We start from the raw sequence: 23,799 nt of genomic DNA on the forward strand, positions 1-23,799 counted from the left end.
AGCTTTTATGTATCCAAACATAACATCAATACTTTTGCCAAAACCTTGTAACTTTAAGTTCAGTTCATTAACATGAACAGAGAGATCTGTAAAAAACATCAGGGTGTTGACCCACTTATCATCATTGAGCTGAGGAAAGTTTCCCAGATCCTTATCTTCAAGAAATACCTTAATTTCTTCAAAGCACTCCACAAAGCGCTCAAGAACCTTGCCTCGGCTCAGCCATCTTACATTATTGTACATCAGCAGTCCACTGTAGGTGGAATCAACCTCCAGTAAAAGTGCTGAAAATTCTCGCTTGTGAAGGGGGCGAGCAGCTATTAAATTAACTATTTTTGTAACAACTGACATTAAGTCATTTAAGTCAGTGAATCCTGCCTTGGCACATAAAGCCTCCTGATGGATAATACAATGAAAAGGCACAATCGGATGTCCAATAGCTTCTGTAAACAATTTCACAAATCCAACTTTTTTCCCCACCATGTTTGGGGCACCATCTGTCGTCACTGACACAACTTTAGAGATATCAATGCTTAGGTCGCAGAATGTTTGCATAACAACCTTACATATTTCGCTTCCTGATGTACTTGTTGGAACTGATACTAACTTTATCAACTCTTCTCTCATTGTGTGACTATCAGAATATCGACCAATAATGGCCAACTGAGCATGTGACATGACATCAGTAGTTTCATCAAGACAGATGGAAAAATATTTACAATTCCTTATGTCTCTCTTTAATTGATGTTGTACGTTTGTGTTCAGTCTCATTATTCGGTCTATTTCTACTGAGTGGTAACTCAGATATTCTCTTAATAATTGCATCTTTATTCTGCATATCGTGAAATAGAAGTGGCGCACATCTTAGGAGAGTTTCTTTAATAAATTCTCCCTCATTAAGTGCTTTTGCATGCTGAGCTATGGAGTGAGCAATGCTCAAACTTGCAGATGTTAAATTTGTACAGCCTTTTATAAATTTAAGGATGGAGTTAGATTGGCTCTTATAAAGGTGTAGCTTCCTGGAAATGTATTCCTTCCTTTCATCCTCACTTTTTTCCAAGAGCTGGGAATGATTAGTTTCAAAATGTCTATTTATATTCCACGTTCTGCTTACTACCGTTTCAGTACATAGAACGCAAAATGATCTGCCATTTTTTTCTATAATACCATACATCTCGCTCCATGTCTCTTGAAAGGGTTGGCCACTGCTACTACCACTCCCTTTACTTAACCTTTGTTTTTTATTTTTTGGGTGCTCCATCAGTGGGCCAGTGACAGCAGATAGAATTATAGATAGCTTGTTAGCCAATTAGGGGTTAACTAGCCTAACACAGCCTCCCCCTCACTTATCTCAGTTATTGTGGGCAATTACAAGTCCTTGGCACCCCAGGAGTAGACTCTCTGTGCCAGAGTTCAGGCCTACAGACAAAAGGAGATTGAAAATTTTATTATTGAAGGGGCTTATTGACATTCATTTTTTTTAAAAGATTTTATTCACTATATTTACTCCCTATAGGGGACTATTACATGTAATCATTCAATTACATACACTGATCAATGCTGTGCTATAGCAAAGTATTGATCAGTGTAATGTAATTGGTGGCACAATAAGCTTCTTGTTTCTGTGGCACATACAGTATTATATTTTATATGCTCAAATTTATGTCAGGGAATGCTGGAAGTTGTAGTTAGTTACTACAACTCCCAGCATGTTGCACTTGACTATATAGTAGTATAGGTTATGGTGCAACATGCTGGGAGTTGTAGTTTTGGCTCAGCTGCACTGCTGCAGAGCCATAGGCTGTATGAGGGCATGCTGGGCATTGTAGTTACTAACTGCACCTCCCAGCATGCTCTTATACAGCCTCTGCAGCAGACCCCAAACCTAAGTCGCATTATTGCTAATAATTTCCCAACTTTCCTCCCCCTTACTGTGTGGCACTAAATTGCGGCCTGACTGGAAAAAGTTACCCACAATAACCTGGTGACCTAGTTTATTTCTCTGCGCTTCTTCCTGTACAAATGGTGGCTTAGACTTTGCCTCTGCCCCAAGAGTTACGTGTATCTTTCTTGATTTACCACGTTAAAATTGCCCGAAGGAACAAGAGATTCATCTCTTTGGATTCGTCTCCAGAGTTGGTTAAAATATGGGCGTTTTATTATTGAACGTTTATTATTTAAGCGTTTTAAAAATAAATATTAAAATTTGTATACCTTATCCTTGAACTACTCTAGCTCGTTCCTGCAAGGCTTTTCAATGAGAGTTGAATGTTACATAAAAATCTTTCGCTTAAGACTTTGCTGGGTTGCTTTCTGGTTAAAGATGAAGAACGGATTACTTCGCCGCCTTAGCTGCGCGATTTTTTTCTCTTCCACCAAAAATCTCCTGTTTCCCATAGCAAAAGGAGGGTCATTGGTCTCAGCCAATCACTGATTATGAGCTCACAGATGGACGTGGAGGTTGGCCCAATGGCAACCGCGTAATGAATTCATTATACTAAATACATGTAAGGCCAGCTTCCCCATCCAGCCTGAGAGGAGTGAGATGTAATATAAAAGCAGCGGGGCGGCCCTTTCCTCTTCTATTCTGTTACTTACATCGACTCTTAGCTTGTCGGGAGAAGTAACATCTGAGGCTTTTCATTTAATCCCCTTCTCCTGTTTCTTGCCATTCCTTCGTCAGCATCATGGAAAGTGGAGGAGGAAGAGGAGAGGGAGAGATGGGTCAGGAGAGAATAGATGCTGATCCAAGAGAACATCCGGGGTGGAAGGGTGCTGCAAGGGATGGGACGGGTTGCGGAGGAGGAGGAGGTGGCGGCGGCAAAAAGAACGTGGAGGCTGGGCGGAATTCTGGGAAAGCCAGAGAAAAAATCCAGCAGGGGAGGGGAGATGCACTTATTAGCTCCCCTCAGCCACGAGACCTCCAGATGGTGGTAACAGAACCCGCAAAACCTTAAGATAAACGGGGAGAGGGAAGAAAGACCATAGATCGTTAATTCCTAGAAAGGAGTTCTGGTTCGGCTGTCCCGAGTGGAACAGAGAGGTGACGTGGCGCCGATCCTTGGAAAGGCACCCAAGGAAAGAGGCGGTGAGGAGAACTCAGGTGGTTCATCCTGTGCGTGTCACCCCAAATGGCTACGCATGTCAGCACTGACACGTGTGTCATAGGTTCACCATCACTGGTATAGGGGGTACCTTGCTCAATAGTAGTAACTTTGAGAGGGATCTCGGAGTCCTAGTGGACAATCACTTAAATATGAGCCAGCAGTGTGCTGCAGCTGTCAAAAAAGCCAACACAGTGCTAGGCTGCATTAACAGAGGGATGGATTCAAGATCACGTGAAGTGTTAATACCACTTTACAATGCCTTGGTAAGGCCACACTTGGAATACTGCATCCAGTTTTGGTTACCACGATGTAAAAAAGATGTTGAGACTCTTAAAAAAAAGTACAGAGAAGAGCAACAAAGATGATTAGGGGACTGGAGGCTAAACCCAGTGATGGGATTCAGCCGGTGCGCACCACTTTGGCAGAACTAGTAGTTAATTTTTTGTTGCCCAGGCCCAGAATGGACTTCTGGAAGCAGCATCCACACAGAGAACCGGTTGTTCACATACTTGAATCCCACCACTGGCTAAAATATATAAGGAACAGTTGCTGGAATTGGATATGTCTAGTTTAATGAAGAGAAGGATGAGGGGGGACATGATAGCAGTGTTCCAATATCTCAGGAGTTGCTACAAAGAAGAGGGACTCAAGCTATTCTCCAAAGCACCTGAAGGCAGGACAAGAAGCAATGGATGGAAACTAATCAAGGAGAGAAGCAACCTAGAATTAAGGAGAAATTTCCTGACAGTTAGAACAATTAACCAGTGGAACAACCTGCTTCCAGAAGCTATGAATGCTCTAACACTGAAAGTTTTTAAGAAGAGACTGGACAGCCATTTGTTTGAAAGCCATTTGTTTCCTCCCTGAGCAGGGGATTGGACTAGATGACCTCTAAGGTCCTTTCCAATATTATTATTATTATTATTATTATTATTATTATTATTATTATTATTATTATTATTATTATCATTATTATTATGGATGATCGCACAGTCAGCCAGATGTTCAGACTGGATTTGGCATTTTGTCTACCTATCGAGTCCTTACCCAGGACCTGGGATAGGCAGATATGGATGTTTGATGGTATTGCAGGTATCGTCGCAGGATGGAAGCAGTTCCTAGTAAGGCCGCCTTTTGCAATTGACTAATAGCGAATTTGTCAATGCCAATGGTGTTCAAGTGGTGCTCCAGTTGTTTTGGGATTGCACCCAAGGTACCTATTACTATTGGTACTACCCTTGCTTGCTTTTGCCACAGTCTTTTTATTTCTATTTGTAGGTCTTTGTATTTTGTTATCTTCTCCAGTTCTTTCTCTTCTATTCTGCTATCTCCAGGCACTGCCACGTCCACTATCCAAACTTTTTTGTCTTTCTTATCGACAATTGTTAAGTCTGGGGTGTTATGTTGCAGTGCTTGTCTGTTTGAATTCTGAAGTCCCAGAGCAGTTTAATTTTATCATTTTCTATGACTTTCTCTATTTTATGATCCCACCAGTTTTTGCTTACAGCAAATGATATTTTTTGCAGATCTTCCAATGCACCATTGTTGCTACTTTGTCATGCCGCTGCTTGTAGTCAATCTGTGCAATCTTCTTGCAGCAGCTTACCCAGTGGTCCACTGTTTCTTCAGCTTCTTTGCATAGGCGGCACTTACTGTCTGTTGCTGTCTTCTCAATTTTGACTTTGTATGCATTTGTTCTTAAGGCTTGGTCTTGTGCAGCCAGAATTAGTCCCTCGGTCTCTTTCTTCAATTTTCCTGCTCTTAGCCATTGCCAGGTCTTTTTATTATCTGCTTTCCCAGCTATTTTTTTAACATACTGGCCATGTAGAGCTTTGTCTTCCCATGCCTCTATTCTGTTCTTCATTTGGTCTTTCTTGTAGGCCAGTTTGGTCTCTCCAGTAGTCAGTAAGCCTTCCTGATATACTATACTTCATCATTGTTCTTCAGATATTCTTCCAAAGCCATTTTTTCTTCTTCAACCATCTGATGTACTTGCAGAATTCCACGCCCACCTATTTGCCTTGGTAGATAAAGTCTGTCACAATGCCAGGTGAATTGCCCTGAGTTCTAGCCAATTTATATTGTGTTTCAAGTCCTCCTTGGACCATTTCCCCTGGGCTATCTGAGACTGGAGGTGAGCCCCCCAACCAAAGAGACTGGCGTCTGTGATGAGAACGATCCATGACGGCTCTCTGAACTCCGAGCCCCTGATGATGGCCCGAGAACTCCATCATCGGAATGACCTCAATACCCGGAGAGTCAACCTCACCTGCCTGTTGGAAGATGTTATTCTTTTTGTTATTATTACTATTATTATTATTATTACTATTATTATTATGCTATTAATTATTAGATACCATGTGGGTGTTGTACTAAAATAATTAGTGACTGTAAGTTTTAGGAAGAAGCAATGAAAAAATGGAAACTTACTGGCATTTCCATTAATCCAGCATTCTCAATTGCAAAAGGACCAATAGTGCCTTTTCTTGGACTGTGAGTCCCTTCTCACAGTTACTCATGCCTTGGTCACCTCACATATGGATTTAATTATGACCATAATTAAGCTTGGAATTTTGGTCATTGTGTTTTATGACTGGACTTGATTTTATTACTGTTTTTATGACAGCCATTAAACAAGTCACTGCAGTTGTTAAATAAATCACGTGGCTCTCAAGTGAATTGACCAGTTATAAGTCTAAGGCCAGCTCATCCAATGTGCCTTTTTTTCCTGGAAAATGGGGAGAAAAATCACACAGCACAATCATGTAACTCCAGGTTGCTGCAACTGGGCTCCGGCCCTTTGGAACATCTTGCCTTCTGAAGTGAGATTGATTCCCACCCTCCTGACCTTCTGCAAGGGCCTGAAGTCCTGGCTCTGCCAGTTGTCTGGGGCTTCCAGTAAGGTGTACCACACTGGAGGTGCCCATTAGGATCAGCCATCCATAGGAAAGGAACAAGCAATCTAGAACTACACTGGAGATTAACTCTTGCTCAAACACTGGAGGTTCTTAAGAAGAGACTGGACAACCATTTGTGTGAAATGGTATGGTGCAGACATGTCAAACTCATGACGTCACGTGATGTCACAAAACATATCGGGACGGTTTTGCCATTGCCAGCAATGAGGTGGGTACGTCTTCCAGATGACGCATCCAGCCTGCGGGCCGGCAGTTTGACGCCCCTGATATAGGGTTTCCTGCTTGAGCAAGGGGTTGGACTAGATGATCTCCAAGGTCTCTTCCAACTTATTATTGTTATTAATAATAATTATTATTAAATGTACATCACTCAAACATAGGTATACACAATAATCAAGAAAACAAAATATGCATCATAGCAACATAACAGAGATTTCGCCCCTGAATACATAAAGTGATTTCACATCAGTGGTGCAACTCACCTGGTTTGTGTCAAGAGATCATATTGCCTGTTTTGTCACTTCCCACCGTTCTGTGGACTATTATGCACTCAAGGCAAGAGCATCCTTAGAGTAAAAACAGTTAGTTTTCCCTGCTTTGGAGAGTGTCATTGAAGAGTGCTATTTTTTTCCCCCCTCACAGCACTAGAAGAATAAATACTCTTCAAGGCAAATTTGCACACAACCTATCATCCCTACAATCCTGCTACAGCCTGCTTTCAAGTAAAATTAAAAAGAACATTTTTTTCTGCCAAGTCAAACAGCATTTTTAAACAGAGGTGGTTGAATTAGTAGAACAATTACCATAGATAAACAATTATGTTTATGCTCTAGAATGGTATGACATTGGAATCTAAGCAATAACGTAATTTTCTCATTCTGGCTTCATATGTATCTGGCTCATAAACATTTTAAGGTATCTCTTTTGTTCTTTACTTTCTGCAAAATCTGATTATCAATGAACTTATTTTGCTGGGGAGTCTCGTTGGAGGTTTTTTTTAATTATTTTAATCCTTTTATAAAGTTCAAATTTAGCTCCAAGCAGTAAGTCATTGCTACCCAACCCCAGGCAGAGGTACTTGGAAAAACGTCTTAGAGAAGGCAAGTGGAAATTCAATTACACTGTTCAGTATACTTATGGGGAAGAAAAAAAAAATCCCTTCTCTTAAAATATAGGCTATTGTGTTGAGAGAAAAATCATCAGGTCCAGTTCCAAGCTGGGAGTAAATAAAATGGAAGCTGGCTGTTTGGAAAGAAGATTTAATGATGAGCAGAACCACCAGCAGCATGTAGTTCTGGGACAGCTGACCAATGGAGCTGAAAGTAGATGGATCTTTATAGGGCTCTGAGACTTTGAAGTGGAAATGTTTCTGAGTTTGTGCAATGAGGTGGGCTTTTGTGTCTTTTGCTAGTCTGAAGAGGGTGTTGGATTAATCCTATTATGTCCTAAAGGTCATGTTCCTTAGATTTTGGGTGGGAGAATGTAAATTCTTAATCCCATCAGTTGTGGAGGCTGAAAGTGTTTTGCTTATGAATGGTGTGCCCCAAATCTGAAACTTGGGCTGGTTTCTGCCTCCCCTAAGATTTTTCTTCTTTATTCCTTTAGGGAAATATAATATTCTGCCTTTTTTTAATATTCACCAAAATATTTCCTTCTCTAGGAGGGTGGGTGCTGACTTTCTACAATTGGGTGGTTTAAAATGGTGAATAAAGTGATGGGACTGGATACTTTGTTTCAAGTTACTACATGCTCCTCTTGGGAACAGGGCTAGTACAAATTCCTTCCTTCCTTCCTTCCTTCCTTCCTTCCTTCCTTCCTTCCTTCCTTCCTTCCTTCCTTCCTTCCTTCCTTCCTTCCTTCCCTATGGCTACCCATCTCAGAAGTGACTAGGCAGTGAACAATCTTAATAAATTAAAATCAAATTTCCATCATAAATAGAAAAATTAAAATACACAGCAGCAAGGAGACTGTCACCATCCAAGGTTGCTAGAGGTGAGCCACAGCTGCAGCAAGTTGGCCAGAAAGCTCCAGAAAAGGACCGGGAGCAGCTGCCACCCATTAGCAACGAGGAGGACATGAAGTCCACACCTCCTCCTGATCCAAGGAGCAGAGAGAAGACTGGCACAATGCCGGTCAGCTAGATTATCCATGAGGAGGTAACCTCACCTTTCATGAAAGGCTGCACCAGCACTGCCTACTTAACTCTGCCCTGAGGACTTGAGTGTTGCTGGAGCAACATGCCCCGTTCTGCACTTGTGTCCTCTTGCTATGCATTCTGGCCTGTTTGACTGCTGGATTGCTTTCCCGGACTTTGTGTGTTCCCATTAGATTTGGTTACCCAGTGACTCTTGCTGTACTGAACTTGGAATCTGTACCTGTGCAACAGGGGTGCTTTCCTGTCTGGAGGATTTGAATAAACATCTGTAGGACTCTTGCCATATGTGCATGCGGGGTGGGGGGGGGTGGGGCAGCACAAGTCCAGACAGGAGATCATGAGGGCATGAATGACAGCAGAGTTTCCCAGTCCAGGAATGGGTTAAACTGGCACCTAACCCAAAGGTGTATAAAGGCTGTTCTAGCCACAGCTGCCACTTGATGGGTTGCCAATGGCACTGGAAACCCAGCCTGCAATTTCTCAGGCAACTTCTGCAAATACATGACTTACAAAGCAGATCTAAGCAGAGAATTGTGCACTGTCTAACATTATTTGGAACAACACTCTGAAATTCTTATTTCCCAGAATGTTTCTTGAAAATGTAGTGGGGGGAGGGGTGAAGATGTAAGCAAGAGACATACCCAAACAGAATTTTAATGAGGTCACTGTAGCTTACATTGCTTTCCAAACATTTTAATGAAGTGATTTCAAAAACTGTCTACTTTAACCAATTTAAATGAGAGAAACCGTTAAAACCCATTGTGAAAGTGCTCACAGGACAGGAAATGAAAAGGAACAGTCGCCAAACATTTTTTTTTAATTTTTCTCATGAAAAATGGAATTCACTTTATTGTCCCCAAATGCTGAACCAGATTTGCATTCCAAATATTAAACCCAAACAACATTTAAGAAAACTTGCTGCCAGTTTTTCAAAATGTCTTACTCTGAAAAACAAAAGTACTTATTATTGTACTTGTTAATATACATATTGATTAGCATGCACATTATCTTATGTATTTGTCATTGTTTTGGAAAACATACGTGAATCTAGATAAACAAACTCTCTCCTGCCCATCTAGCAGTTCAAAAGCATGCAAATGCGAGTAGATAAATAGGTACCATTTTATTGGGAAGGTGCCCACAGAAATGTTTCCAGACAACGCTGGCTTCCTCAGCTAAGAAATGGGGGTAAGAACTGCCCCCTAAAGTCAGACACAACTGGACAGGAGAAACCTTTGTCTTTATCTTTAAACAAAATCTCTTCTGCTAGTTTTCCCAAACTAATATCCTCAGATCAGTTGAACTATAATCCCTATAATCCACCGCTGTGATGGAAAGTAGAGGGAAATCAGTGGCCATATACTTTGGATGATGATGATGAAGAGTGTAGTTGTTCAATGGAAATGGAGGACATGAATTTGAAAAAAAAATTTCCCTCCCTATAATACTACTACATTTATACTGTAATCCAGTGTTTCCCAAACTTGACAATTTTAAGGCATGTGGACTTCAACTCCCAGAATTCCACAGCCAGCGTGGAAGTCCTCATGCCTTAAAATTGTCAAGTTTGGGAAATACTGCTGTAATCAGTGGAAAATAACAGCTAAAAGACAACAATGAGATTGTTCGCATGAATTAATCAAATGTTTCTCTTTGTACTATGTTTTAGTTTGTGTTTTAAATTTATTATTATTATTCATAAATATTTATTAATTTCATTTTTATAGACAAGAGGCTTTTATTGCAATAACTGAATTGATATATCCTGTTTGGCTTTTGAGTAACCATCTGAAGACAAGAAGGATTTACTTCAGAGTAAGTGCACAAAGATTCGCCTTGCGTATAAATCAGTGGTTCTCAACCTTTTTAATGCCGTGACCCCATAATACAGTTCCCTATGTTGTGGTGACCCCCAAGTGGGTGTGGCCACCAATAAGAGGGAGTAGGACAGCTAGGGAAAAGGGGAAAAAATGGCGGACAGCGTGGTTTGGCGACCCCCGTGAAATGGTCATTCGACCCCAAATGGGGTCCCGACCCACAGGTTGAGAACCACTGGTATAAATGAAAACGTTGGTTACAAAACCCTTTCTCTTAAATGATTTATATTATTTTTCCATTTGGAAGAAGAGTAGTTCTTGCACGCTGATATATAGGCTGTGTATTTTTAAGCATATCATAGCTTGTGGCCTCACTCATAAAACTAAGCTACCAGGTAGTTTATTTTCATTTAGCATGAGTTCAATATAAAGACTTAATATTATGATAAAGTAGCTCATTTCAACAAACCATGCTTAGTGCTGGTTCAGAAATATTTATGAACACAACCAGTATTACCTATGTGGCCGTAATCCCAACTTCATCATTCTAGGATGCCTGCATTGCATTATTAATACCTCTTTCAACATCTGACCAACCCTCACTAAGGTGTGACTTGTGTCAGGCACAAAAGACCAGGGCCACATGTGAAGTTCCAGTTAAACTGATGTATTATTACTCATGCCTATGCATGAGAATCTATTCAATTAACTGTTAGCACTATTTTGGTGCTAGATAAGGGGTCAATGGAATTCAAGAGGGGTTGGACTTGGTCCATTTGTGGCTACATAGCGATTCTAGGCTGATCTCTCTTTTGACTCCTCCCCCAGGTTTTGCCACTGCTTTTCCTACACTTGGTAGATAACTGGCTTGTTTATGGGATTCTCCCACCCCAAATTGTTTGTTGTTTATAGTCCACCAAACTATCAAGAACTCAAGGTAGAAAAAACTGATTCTTTCTTCTCTCCCTTTTATCTCTGGAATTTACCTTCAGCTGAGAGATATTGACCCTTGTGGCTTCCATGGCAAAATGGAGATTTTCCTGTTCAAACAACTGAGCCACTACATCATATTGGCACTTTAGTTCTTAAAAATGCATGGTTACTCCATAGATAAGGTGCATATTTATGAAATAGTTTTGCACATGCAATATAATCTAGTGTGGTTGCCTCATGTCTACACAAATTCAGGTTTCCACATCCAGGAATCTGAATTCAACAAGAATTGTAAATTGTATAGAGTAAGGAAGATGACCTTGATGGAAACAAGAAAATTTTCAGAAACAACTCAAACAAATACCTCCCTGATTTACTACAGGAAAAAAGTAGAGCACAATTATACTTGCAAGATTCTGTTACTACAGCCAATCTCAGTGAAGTCTTTCCATAGAACTGATTACGTGCTTGGTCTATTTAATGGGATGGACAATATCAAAACAGAATATTTTCTGCATCTATAAAAGTTGCAGACTTTTATAGATGCAGTATCATACATTTGATATTGCTAGTGAAAAAAAATGTATATATCATGTTCAGACTGCATAACCTGATTCTGAGAATTACGTTGACCACATGATCTGTGAGTGGGGACGAGCCTAGAGCCTGTTTTTATGAAATGTTTTCCAATCAGCCCATGAAGCTGTGCATGAGCCAGAAGGAAGGATTAAAACAGAGCCAACTTTTGCAAGCCTTGCATGTCTACTTGAAAAACCGTTCCCTGATGTTTGCATATGCAAAAGGGTGTCCGGCCACTTCACTTGACCTGGGTTTCATCAAAAGTGTTGTCTGCTCTCACACAGAGAATGGGCCAGCATTTGAGGCAGCTGATGGGCCTTGCAAAAATTGCTGCTACTCTATCTTTTCAAAGAGAAATGCTGTGTTTGCACCAAAGTCCTTTGTAAAGCACCTCCTTCACATTCTTTGCACAGCCCTAGTATTGATGCCTGAAAAATATTAGCAGAGCAAACAGTGCTTCATCATTCTGCAGCAATCTGTACATAACAACAGCAAACACACATCTCTTTTTCTGAAACAGAACCATTGAAGTTTGCTGCTAGGCAGAACTGTTTTTCTGGAAAAAAAGAAAAAAAAATACAGTCCCTTGACAGGGTTTGAGGAGTTTGACATAACATAAACACAGGGTAAGTTTCTAACCCCAGGATTGAATATAATATGGGTACATTATGTTTTTGGCTAGAAAACTTAACCACAAGAAACTTTTGCTTAATCTTCTTCAATCATTCATTATTTTATTTTATTAATAGATTTCTTATCTTCATTTTCACTCTGTTGACTGTGCTTTCCATCTTTGCTTATTTCCTCTTATCCCTGTATTTATTTTCATCTTACCTTTGTAACTTTAATTCCATTTCTTATTTGCATTCCTATTTGTACATGAGGGATCCTTGGTGCTTTCTGAGCTTGTTTTCTTACAGACATTTCGTTACCCAAACTAAGTAATACCATCAAGTAAGTTTTACACTTATTCATACCTCAGGTTTTACACTTACTAGTACTGATGATGTTACCTAGTTTGGGTAATGAAACATCTGCAAGAAAACAACCAAGCTCAGAGGGCACCAAGGACCCCTCATTTCAACCCTGAGCTATGTATATTCTCCTTTATTGGTTATTTGTGGGTTTATTAATTACTTTTTTCACATATACCCCTCCTTACTTCTCTCTCTTAACTTATGGGAGCTTATTTTCTAGCATTCTAACATGTTCTAATTTCTTTTGATAATTACTCTTCTCCCCCCTCCCACATAGCTCTCAGCAAGTCCCTTATTAATTACTTCCTTGAGCTTTTTGTCACTGGGGTAGAGCCCCCCCCCCTTTCTCTCCATAGTGATGGTGAACTAACTTATCCATAGTTATCCAGGTCTTCTTTTTGAAGATAGCCACCATATTTAGTGTTCTTCAAGTCTTCTGATATCATGCATGTCCTCCATACTTTCTTAAAGATCACAGCAAGGTGCTTGGACCTGACATTTGCAAAATCCCTCAGGACTCTTGGATATTACTACTCTGATTCTGTGGGCTTAAATGTATTCCAGGGGTTTTGTAACCATTTCCTTGGGCTTGCCATTTCTTCCTTTGTGTCAACTGTTCTGTTTAGGTCCATTTGAACACTGTTACCCTTTGATGAGAAGTCCAAAGCAAAAGAGGAGTTGAAGACTATTCTCCACTCCCTATCACCAGTTATTATCCTGGAAAAACCCACCCCTCTTTTTTCTTTCCTTTTGCAACCAACACAGTAAGAAAAAAAAAAAGAGAGAGAGAGTTTTTTCATTGCTTATAACTTTCCTGGTTATACTTCGTTTTTTGTACTTCCTTTCTAACCTTTCCATGGACAGCAGCTACCTGCTGGTACACGTCCTTGACAATTACACCCATCTTCCATGTCCTTTCAACACTTAGCTTATGCATCCACAGTCGTTTTCTAAATGCCATTTTTCCATGCGAAAATAATGTGCAACCCTAAAACTAATTTCCCTTCAGGAGAGAAATGGGTGCACCATGTGCAGAGAAACAGGGCAATGGGAGATACCTAGGAAGAAACGAAACGAAGAACTGAAATGATCAGTCAGGGTAAGAGCAAGATTGTTTTGAAATCAGTGCCCAAATTTAGGCATAACATACTGTATCTGGGCTGCAAAAATCTAAATGATCCCCAAATGTCAATAAAACATAGCCTTACCCAGTGGTGGGATTCAAATATGTGAACCACCGATTCTCTGTGTGAATGCCGCTTCCGGAAGTCCATTCTGGGTCTGGGCAACAAAAAATTAGCTACCGGTTCTGCCGAAGTGGTACGAACTGGCTGAATCCCACTACTGGCCGAGAAAAAAAAAATAGAGGTTTCATTGCTATTGGTATATAGGTAGTCCTCACTTAACAACCACCATTGGGACTAGCAATTCCATTGCTAAAGTGATGCAGTTGTCAAGAAAGACATCACATACCGAGGGTCATCACTTCTGCTATGATCAGTAAGCAAGTCACCCACGCTTCTTAAACGAGACATCAGGTGACCACAACTTACTTCCAGCTTCTCCATTGATGTTGCTTGCCAGAAATCACTGTGAGGTGCACAAATGACAATCACAAGACCACTGCCTGCTGCAATGGTTATAAAACAGGTCCCAGCTGAGAAGCAACCAATCTCAATCACAGGATCATGGCAACACCACAAGGGCCATAAATGCAGGGACTAGTCATAAAGTTGGTAACTTCAAGTGGTCACTAAATAGGGTGGTCATTAAGCCAGGATTACCTGTAATCACGTTTGTTGTCTGTCATTAAGTTCTCACAAGTATGATTTAACTCACTAGGTTAGGTTTGGCTCCTTTGTACTTTGTTTTGCTCTGACTGGGGTGGTAAAAATGTAGCATCTGTTCTGGTTCTGCACATGCTCAGGTTCAACTAAGGCTTGTTATACTGAAGATAGGTGGAGAGTTTCCAGCCTGGGGAGAGAGGAGATAATTTATTGCATGCACAGTTGATCCAAAGCACTTAGACAAATTGGTTCAGATTTGCTTTTAATGATCCCTGATTTGTGATTCACCTGGCAGCTATTTTTCACAATGCCCGTCAGTAAGGCCGTGAGGATCAATTCATCTTTGGCTTCTGTTTCTGAAAAGACTTCCCTCTCTTCCCCCAGAAAATGTGCTAGGGATTTCCAATGGATTTTGTTCACCTGTAGAAAGATTAGATGTCAAAATCCCTCATTGTTAACAGCTTTTCTTCATCCATTCTGCTGAAGGCCTTTCATTTGTTTTAAAAATTTACAGTGCCTTGGCACTCATTAAAGCAGGCTGCAGGGGTCTGTTTTCCTCCAGTAGGCACATATGGAAAAAGGCAAGTCTGCTTTTGCAAGCTGCAAAACATAACCCATAAATCAATGAGATAATACAGCACAGCCTGTCACAAGGAAAGTCCTAGAAATGCATTTCTCCTTTCAGCTGGAATTTTGACTGAGCTTTCCACTGGAAATTAAAAATGCACTTCTTCAAAACTTCTAGGAAACAAAGCGTGTGTAAAAAAAAAAAATCATGATCAACAATAGCAAAAAAAATAGCACTTAGACCAGAGGTCTTCAAACTTGGCCCTTTTATGACTTGTGGACTTCAACTCCCAGAATTCCTCAGCCAGCGTGCCTTACATAGTGTTATAGCTCATTTATATTTTCCATTCATCAAGCTTAAAAATGTATCAAAATGAAATGGTCCAATGGTTCCTATAATACTTTTCATACCAACCTTTTAGAACATAATTCTTTTGTTCCTTTTAAATGTTTATTGCACCATTTGGTGATTGTGATGATGCAGCATAATCAAGTTGGTGTCATCTCTTAGCAACTACATATATGTTCTTCATGATGCTCTGTCCCATCCACCTTGTTGCTGGTCATCCTCTTCTTCTCCTTCCTTACATTGACCTCCCCAGGATCATTGCACAATCTGAGGGTCTTCCTGGACTCATGACTCCAGGAAGGTCTTCACATAAATCCAACGTATGTTTTTCTGGACTGAGAAACCCTCCTTAGAGCCACTCATGCCTTGGTTAATTTGGAAGTTGTCTCTTAATAATGCACTCTACACAGGCTACACTTAAAAAGCTACAGCTAGTTCAGAACGCATTGGCAAGCACAGTGATAACCCTCAGTATGTTCATGTAAACAGTGCCATGAGCACTTTACCAGTATGCTTCCAATTGCAACTCAAAGTTATCCCATTTAAAGCTGTATATGATTTAGGGCTTAGCTTTCAGAGGGACTGTCTGTTTCCTGCAATTATCAGCCTGCCCTGGATAATCAATGTTGACTTGCTTTGGTACTTATTGATTAAACAATGTCATTAATTAAACAGGATCCAGGAAGTAGCTCTTCTTTGCTGTAGTACCTGCCAGCTTTGCTGTTGTACCAGCATCCTGTGAAAAAAAATGATTGCATCTTCAGTTGACAATTCTTAATTGTTTGTTCCTGTAAAGCAGACATGTCAAATACAAGGCCCGGGGACCGGATGCGGCCTGCAAAGTGGTTTCATGTGGCCTGTGAAGCCATCCTGGAAACAGTGAGGGAACGGCCCCCGCTGCCTTGGCCCTGGCCCAGGCCGGCCAGGAGCCAATGTACAATTTTGTGGTGGCCATCTATGCTGAAATGCATTCAGTCTTAGCTCCACAAGGCCATCTAGAAACAGCGAGGAACCAGCCCCTGCCATGTCGGCCCCGCCCCCTGGGTGCATGCTGGGGAGGTGTCACTCTTTGTGAGGAATGAAGAAATGGACCATGCCTTGGCGCTTGCCCCGGTCCTACCCTCTTCTGCCAGAGACCCTCAGATCTGTCCCACTCCTGCCCAGGCCCCCACAGGCACCCTTGATGCGAACAATATAGAGCTGGCCATGCCCACCCAGTAGGCCACACCCACTCCATCCACACCCACCCAGTAGGCCGCACCCACCCTGGCCACACTCACCCGACCCCCCGAGGGTAACCGCAATGGTGATGCGGCCCTCAATGTAATTGAGTTTGACACCCCTGCTGTAAAGCCATAGCACTACATTTGGGGCCAGGAAACCAGTGGCCTTGAATACATCATCCCCATCCACCAAATAGTTATCTTCATGGTGCAGAAGGAGGAAGAATCAGTATTTCCCATCTCCATTCTTCTATTCTTATGCACAAAAAAGGGCTGGTATAACTGAGGCTACTTCCTTTGAGAATGTTCATGCTAATTGCCCACAATATTTTTTTTTCCCATGAGCTTGATTGACTGATATCAGTCATGTGCATTCTCACATCTTGTTCATGCATTCATTGCTTTTGCCTGCCTTTAATCCCATTTTGCCACTTACCCATTTTTGATGTTTGCGGATGTTTAATAAAATAACATCAAGCTATGAGTTGGTTTGTTTAGCTTGTTTGTTTTTGCCAGCTCAATTGAATGGAATGTATGCTCTTTCTGATTTGGAGACAGGGACTGATGAGGCAACTAGTGGGTACAAATGAAACTGGAAATTACTTCTGTAATTTCCCCAACCCAGACGAGATCTGAAATGAGCCGTCAGCTAGGCCTCTAGACCAGAGGTTTCTCTGAACTGAAGGGCGGAAGAGGAAGAGGTTGGCAGCAGCTGGTTTTGTTTTGTTTTGCCTCTGGGACAGAAAAGAGGAAAGCGAGAGAAATTCTCTCGTGTGAAATCCCATTCTTTGGTCAGTGAATCCAGATTTTGAGCCTGGTTGTCAGGCAGGACATTCACTTTTCCCAATAATGTCAGGTGAAGAATGCCTTGTGTGAAATCCTTTTGTCCATCATGACTAAAAGCCATTGGCATCACGGGATATGAAGAAGACTACACTGTATACACACAGGCTGAAAGTCTATGGAGAATCTCAGCCATCTAGGTCACGGTAGTCCCAAAGGTGCTTTTTCAGGACGCATCTGGAGATAAACCTCCAAATGGTCCCAACAACCGTCTAAAAGAATGCAAATGACCAACTGTCTGCCAGGAGTATAAATCCTTCCATTTCCCACCATCCAGTCAGAACTGAAGAAGCTTCTTGGATGAGAAATGAAACGTCTTCACAGAAAAACAAGAAAGTCCAGTAGCCTCGTGAAAAAAGTATCTTTGGGAATATAGGCTGAAAATATCCCTACCCAAATAGAAACTGAAACTGTAAATGTAAGAATAGAAAGAATAAAAATGGGTAGACTATCCTCTTCAATCATTTTTCTGGCTATTCTTGAGAATATTTCCAAAGAAACTCCAGAAAGTTATTGACACTGAAAGCAAACCACAGAGCTCTTCAGTTTGATGGTTTTGATTTTCACTTCCCAGTTTACTTAGAATTCAGCCAGAACCACCATCTATTAGAAATTTATAAGTACTGACTCAGCTTTCGTTTATTGTTTACCAAGAAATTGAGACAGAGTGCCAATTTTGCATGTTAATCTTCTTAGAGAGCCTTTTACAGCAATTCAAAGGCACTAATATTTTCTTATTAAAACAATTCTGGTGTAAGATCTAGTGCAGCAATGCTGGCTGTGGAATTCTGGGAGTTGAAGTCCACATGCCTTAAAATTGTCAAGGTTGAGAAACACTGATCTAGTGTAAATCATTGAAATGAAGCAGTCTTCCTTTAACATTTTATAAAACTGAGATGCTAAAAAGCCCTCTTTACAGGTGGTGACAAAGCAGAAAGAGCACCGTGTTATTGCCATTTTTGAAAAAATGAAAGGCAATGTAACTTCAACACTGTTATTCAGAAGTAAAGTTTGATTAACCTGAGGAAAGTCTCATTGTTTAGCCACACTCAACAGAAGAAAGAGAGATGGATTATTAAAAGTTTTGATTGGGCTTCTGGGCTTCCAGAAGAATTGCTAACATTACTTAAGAGTCATCATCTGTCTTTATGTAAATGAAAACATCTCTGGTTGTTGCTTTCTGGTTTTCTTTCAGTTACATTTTGTAGTGGCAAATACCAAAATATCTAAATCAGAATTGCTAAAACATGCCATTTTCTTTCAACAAAAATACGCCATCATTATCTAACACAGAGTGCAGCCCTTCGGCAGTCCATTGTATTGTTCCAACTCCCCAAATTTATTTATTTATTTATTTATGAGACTTATATACCGCTTTAAGTGCAAGCACTCTCTAAGCAGTGTACACCAGTAAGCAATGTATATATATATATATATATATATATATTATATATATATATATATATATGTTTTTCTGAGGTTTTCGCGGGTATTTGTATGTAGGTCTTTGGTTGTTCGGGTTTTCTCCCACGTAAAATTGGAAGTGTCTTGGCGACGTTTCGACGAAGTCCCATTCGTCATCTTCAGGCTGGTGCTTTCAGCTTCGTGCCTCGAGCTGCAGCTCGAGGCACGAAGCTGAAAGCACCAGCCTGAAGATGACGAATGGGACTTCGTCGAAACGTCGCCAAGACACTTCCAATTTTACGTGGGGAAAAACCCGAACAACCAAAGACATATATATATATATATATATATATATATATATATATATTATATATTATTTACATTGCCCCCAACAATCTGGGTCCTCATTTTACCTACCCCAGAAGGATGGAAGGCTGAGTCAACCTTGAGCCAGTGAGATTTGAACCGCTGACCTGCTGAACACAGTCAGCTAAAGTGGCCTGCAGTACTGCACTCTAACTGCTGCGCCACCTGTAAATTTTTTAATTTTATTTTTGCTTTTGTTCTCAAGGAAACAACAGGCTTATAAAAAGCCTGGGCACAAGAGGAAATCTTTGAAGAAATCCATTCTGGGTCCAGAGGGTGAAAACACCTATAGGCCAATGGCCAGTAGGCTCTTTCTTAGCAAGGTGTTTGAGCAGCCAATCATGTGCTAATTGTTTTGGACAAAACTGATTTTCTGGATCTGATTCAATCCAGTTTCTGATTATGGAATAGAAACTGCTAGACTGCTCCTTGAGACTGACTGATGCAAACATATGGCAGTTCTTCATCTACACTGGCTATCCAGACTGTTTCTGGAGCCAATTCAAAGTAATGGTTCTGACCTTTAGATCCCTAAATGACTAAGAACCAGATTACCTGAAGATAATCTTTTCACATATATACCCACCTAAACCTTAAGATCATTTATGGTGTCTGGAAGGATTGAACATATGATTACTTTTTGAGAGACACTTTCTGACAAATTTATTCATTGAACTTGCTACCTTTTCTTCACTGGAAAAGCTTTTATTTTGTACAAAGGAAAAAGGCAAGGAAACTGGGAGGAGATGGATATTGTGATCGCTTTTTACATATAGTCTCCTTTAAAAGGATAAAGATTTGAAAGATAATAAAGATGGAGGAAACCGGTGTAGATATTACTTATAAATATATTTTGGCCAAAATTTTGGAAAATAAGGAGAAGATAATTGCCTGTTCAAAGGAGATCTCTTTGTTTTGACAAGGCAAAAGACAAGGACTAAGTGAAACATCAATTTATACACAAGAGGCTTGTGCCCTGCTTATCGAGGTGGAAGAAGTAAGTCCACAGTTGGACAATCAATTGATTTTGGAAAAAAGATTTGATATCAATGGACAAAGGACCTATGATAAGGAACTGGACAATCTTGTTTCAGAATGGCAAGTTGGTTTGCAGACGCCATTTGAATTTGAGATAGAGAAAAAAACATGGGAAGAAGAGAATCATGTGAATAAAGGGGACAATCTAAAAGAAAGGATTTTAAGTGAAATTTACTTAATGTTAAAAGAAAGGGGAAATGATGTTCTGCTATGAGTCATTCAGATTAATCACACTGATTTAACAAAATGTATAAGGGGAGCTTTCTTTTTGGAGTGTATAGTGTGGCAGGCAGAGGCCCGATTATGGAAACCTGTTTGGACTAGAAAGAAACCCAGAATAAGACACAAATATTAAATCTGATTATAGTAATGTGGTAAAGGTCTTATAGCAATTTGGATTGAGTTGGACTTGGATTTTGTTAAAAGGGCTTTATATGTTTTTAATATTAGAGATGGTATAATGAGAAAAGAACTGAAATATGGGAAATGATGGAATTAATTATTGGAAATTTGGAGACATAGTGAAAAACAATAGAAGATTGGTGAGAAAGAGAAGAATTTATTTTGGGAGTTAATAATGCTTAAATAAAAAAACAATTGGGGCACCTGAATGGTAAATGAATATGTTAGTTTAAGATTAAATATCTGTAAAATTAAGAAAGCATAATACAGGATTTGTGGGATGGATAATGAGTTTGTAAACTTTTATTGATTAATGAAATTCATATAGAGTGACATATTCAAAGAAAATTTGTTTTAGAAATGTTTTTAAAAGCCTATAATAACATAAATAGACAGAGAATGTTAGCTTATTTTTAATCATATAACTTGGATGAAATGTTATATTAGTGAATGAATTGGTTTTAGAAAGATATTGACTTGATTATAATGCTTTTAAGAAATGTAGTTTTATAGATTAAAATTTGTATTGATTAATGCAGTTGAGGGTTAAATATAGTGATGAATGAATTTATTTGAAAATGTATTAATTTGATTATAATATTCTATATAGATAGAGAGGGAAGTTTTTAAGAAATACTGGGTATATATGTACTATGTTATTGCTTGTTTTTTTTAAAAAATGGATCACCATGTTTCCACGTGGGTTCCTAAGCTGTGTTGGTGTAAAATGGAAAACTAATAAAAATTGTTTTGGAAAAAAAAAAAGATCTAATAGTCCAGGTCTTTCTTCAAAGGAAGTAAAGTATGCCTGTACAAGAGGGAGACTTTTTCTGTCCTGCCACTCCATTGTGGAATTACATTCCTAGAAAAGGTTGACTGGCATCCACATTGGCATTATTTTGGCTCTGGGTGAAGGCATTTCTATTTTCCCAAGGTTTTTAAAATGATTTTTAACTAATTAATATTGGGTTAGTTTTAGAATGACTGCCTTATAGCGGCCTAGTTTGCTGTATATGGTGTTTTTACTTTACACCTTACTGCGTATGCTTTTATTCAAATGGTGTTTTTTTTATTTGTTTTATTGTAAACCAGCCAAATATCTTCAGCTATTGGGCAATTTAAAATAAACAGATAGGTAAATGGCTCTTCCTGTTTACATACCCAACAATCAAGCCTCTCTCTCGCCAAGAGCCTGAAATGTCCATTTTTGACCTGGTTTAAAGAGCAACACTTTTCAAAGTCCAATTGATTTCATTGCCATCCTAAACTCCTCAGTCCTCCAGAAATGCAGCGAAGTCACTATTATAGAAGCCAATTTGAGGTTATTTTCCAGATGGCTCAAAAAATGTTATCAATCTCAACCCTGAACCTTTTGAGGACCTCATCATTTTAACAGGTAGCTTCTGGGGCCATTGAAAGATCAGGAGGTTGAGCTGCAGCCACCAGATAACGCCCAACTTAATTTAAAATCAAGACCAGTTCTACTGCTGAAGTCTAAGAGATGCTCAATTATGTGATAGTTCCTAAGATTAGAATAAGCAAAGCATTCACTCTTAGTGGTGCAAAAACTGGGTTGCTGTGTTTACATTTATGCTCTGTATAAATAAAAAAATTGCAGTCTTCCTAACTCCAGCAAGTAACAGTGCTATTACATTTATTGGTGGTAACATAATCCAGAAATGTCTTGTTTTTACAGTAAAGTGGAAAGGCAATTTTAACATCTAATTTTAGGTAGGATGTGGACTTTAAGTCTAATTTAATATTCTGCCTCTCCTCTGAAAGTCTTGGAGAAAATATATTGATATTTATTCAGCATATATATTGTCAGATTTAGTTGTTATCATATTCAATATTGCTGGAAAGAATATTGTGATTCTTGTGGTGTTCATGGAAAACCATCACTGTTTGTTTAAAAGTTATAAAGTTATGGAGAAAACCTATAACCATCATTGGGTGTTACATTGATTCTGTTTGTGAAGAAAGAAAATGACTGTTCTAAAATGAAGATGGGGATGAACCAATTTGTCAGCACCTTAGTTTATAAAGGGTTGTTGTTGAGTTGTTGTTGGGTTTTTTTTTTTTTTTTTTTGCTTTGATTTAGCATCTTTACCTTCCAACCTGACTTAATTGTTTAAAATCAAGAAGTATAAAACTAACAAAATTATTGCCAATGGTCCATTTGGATAGGAAAAATTCCAGAGCAGATTAGTGTAAACCCAGAAGACTTTATTTCAGATGTTACCCCCTTCATATTAACCTTTGTAAGGTGACCCTCCTTTTTATGTTGTGTGATCCATTACATTGTCAAGAAGTGTTTTTAGAACTCCTGTGATATGGAAGCTATTGAATATTAATTCTGAGATACTAATACAAACACCAAGTTTTAGAGGGCTGCCAAATCCAGGTTGCAAAAAAACCAAACCACTAGATGGCAGCAGAAGAGATAGTTCTTGCTGCCACCTTGCACTCATCCAGATTACTGCAGCCAGTAATCTGGATTTCTGAACAGTTTGGCAGTACTCAGAATGGTGTCTGTGTAGATTTTTTTTTTTTTTTTGCATGTTATTACATCATGAAACATGCTACCTTTCTGGATTTGCCTCTACCATGACAAAGCCAGTCATTGCAATGAGTGTAATGCAAACCATGGCCATGTGATTATGCAGTTTATATTGGATAAAGTCATGACACCTACGTAATCAAAGACCTCACTATCCCCAATGTTGGTTTTATGTTTTTTAAAAGAAATCTTAAGACAATATCTGAGCAGTCTCCACTCTACTACTTAGTCTTTCAATAACTGGAGAAAATATTTGACATATTCTAAATAACCCCATAGCTGATGGGCTAATCCACATTATAACAACTCTTGTGCTTTATAAAGAATAGAGTGGGGTTACTGTATTTTAATGCTAGTACAAAGTCACGAAGAAGAATCTTTCTCCTCCATCATCATCATCTGGACATAAGAAATCAATGATTTTTTACAAATCCCATCAATGATTTTTTACAAATCCCATATGCATGGGAAATTGCACTTTTTATGTTCTATACATTGATCAATAAATCTGAAGAATTTAATCCTATTTGCTGGATGGATATTGGATGTTATTAAAGGTGAAACATTGTCAGCTCATAGACTGTTGTACTGTTCTTTCCACAGAGGGTGTTTTTTTTCAATTTTTTGCGGCATTTTATACTTAATTTACAACATTTATTTATTTATAAATTTATTAAACTTATATAGCCACCCATCTCACATATGTGACTCTGGGCACTGTACAACAAAACTATCAGGTCAAACAATAGTAAAATAAAAGTATAATGCAACAAT

The 23,799-nt window shown here is 39.4% G+C and overlaps 1 long non-coding RNA gene across 2 annotated transcripts in view; it reads left to right on the forward strand.

The window, feature by feature from the left end:
* Window positions 1–23,799, forward strand: part of LOC120304189 — a 56,544-nt gene that overhangs the window by 26,277 nt on the left and 6,468 nt on the right. Inside the window, exons 3-4 of one of the 2 annotated variants that reach the window (XR_005555658.1) lie at window positions 9,908–9,995; window positions 12,030–12,135. This is a non-coding gene — a long non-coding RNA (uncharacterized LOC120304189). The remainder of the gene's footprint in view (window positions 1–9,907; window positions 9,996–12,029; window positions 12,136–23,799) is intronic. The other variant, XR_005555657.1, reaches the window with a different exon arrangement.

The sequence above is a fragment of the Crotalus tigris genome, unplaced genomic scaffold (assembly GCF_016545835.1).
Source record: "Crotalus tigris isolate CLP2741 ecotype Arizona unplaced genomic scaffold, ASM1654583v1 scf7180000017631.5181431, whole genome shotgun sequence".
Lineage (NCBI taxonomy): Eukaryota > Metazoa > Chordata > Lepidosauria > Squamata > Viperidae > Crotalus > Crotalus tigris.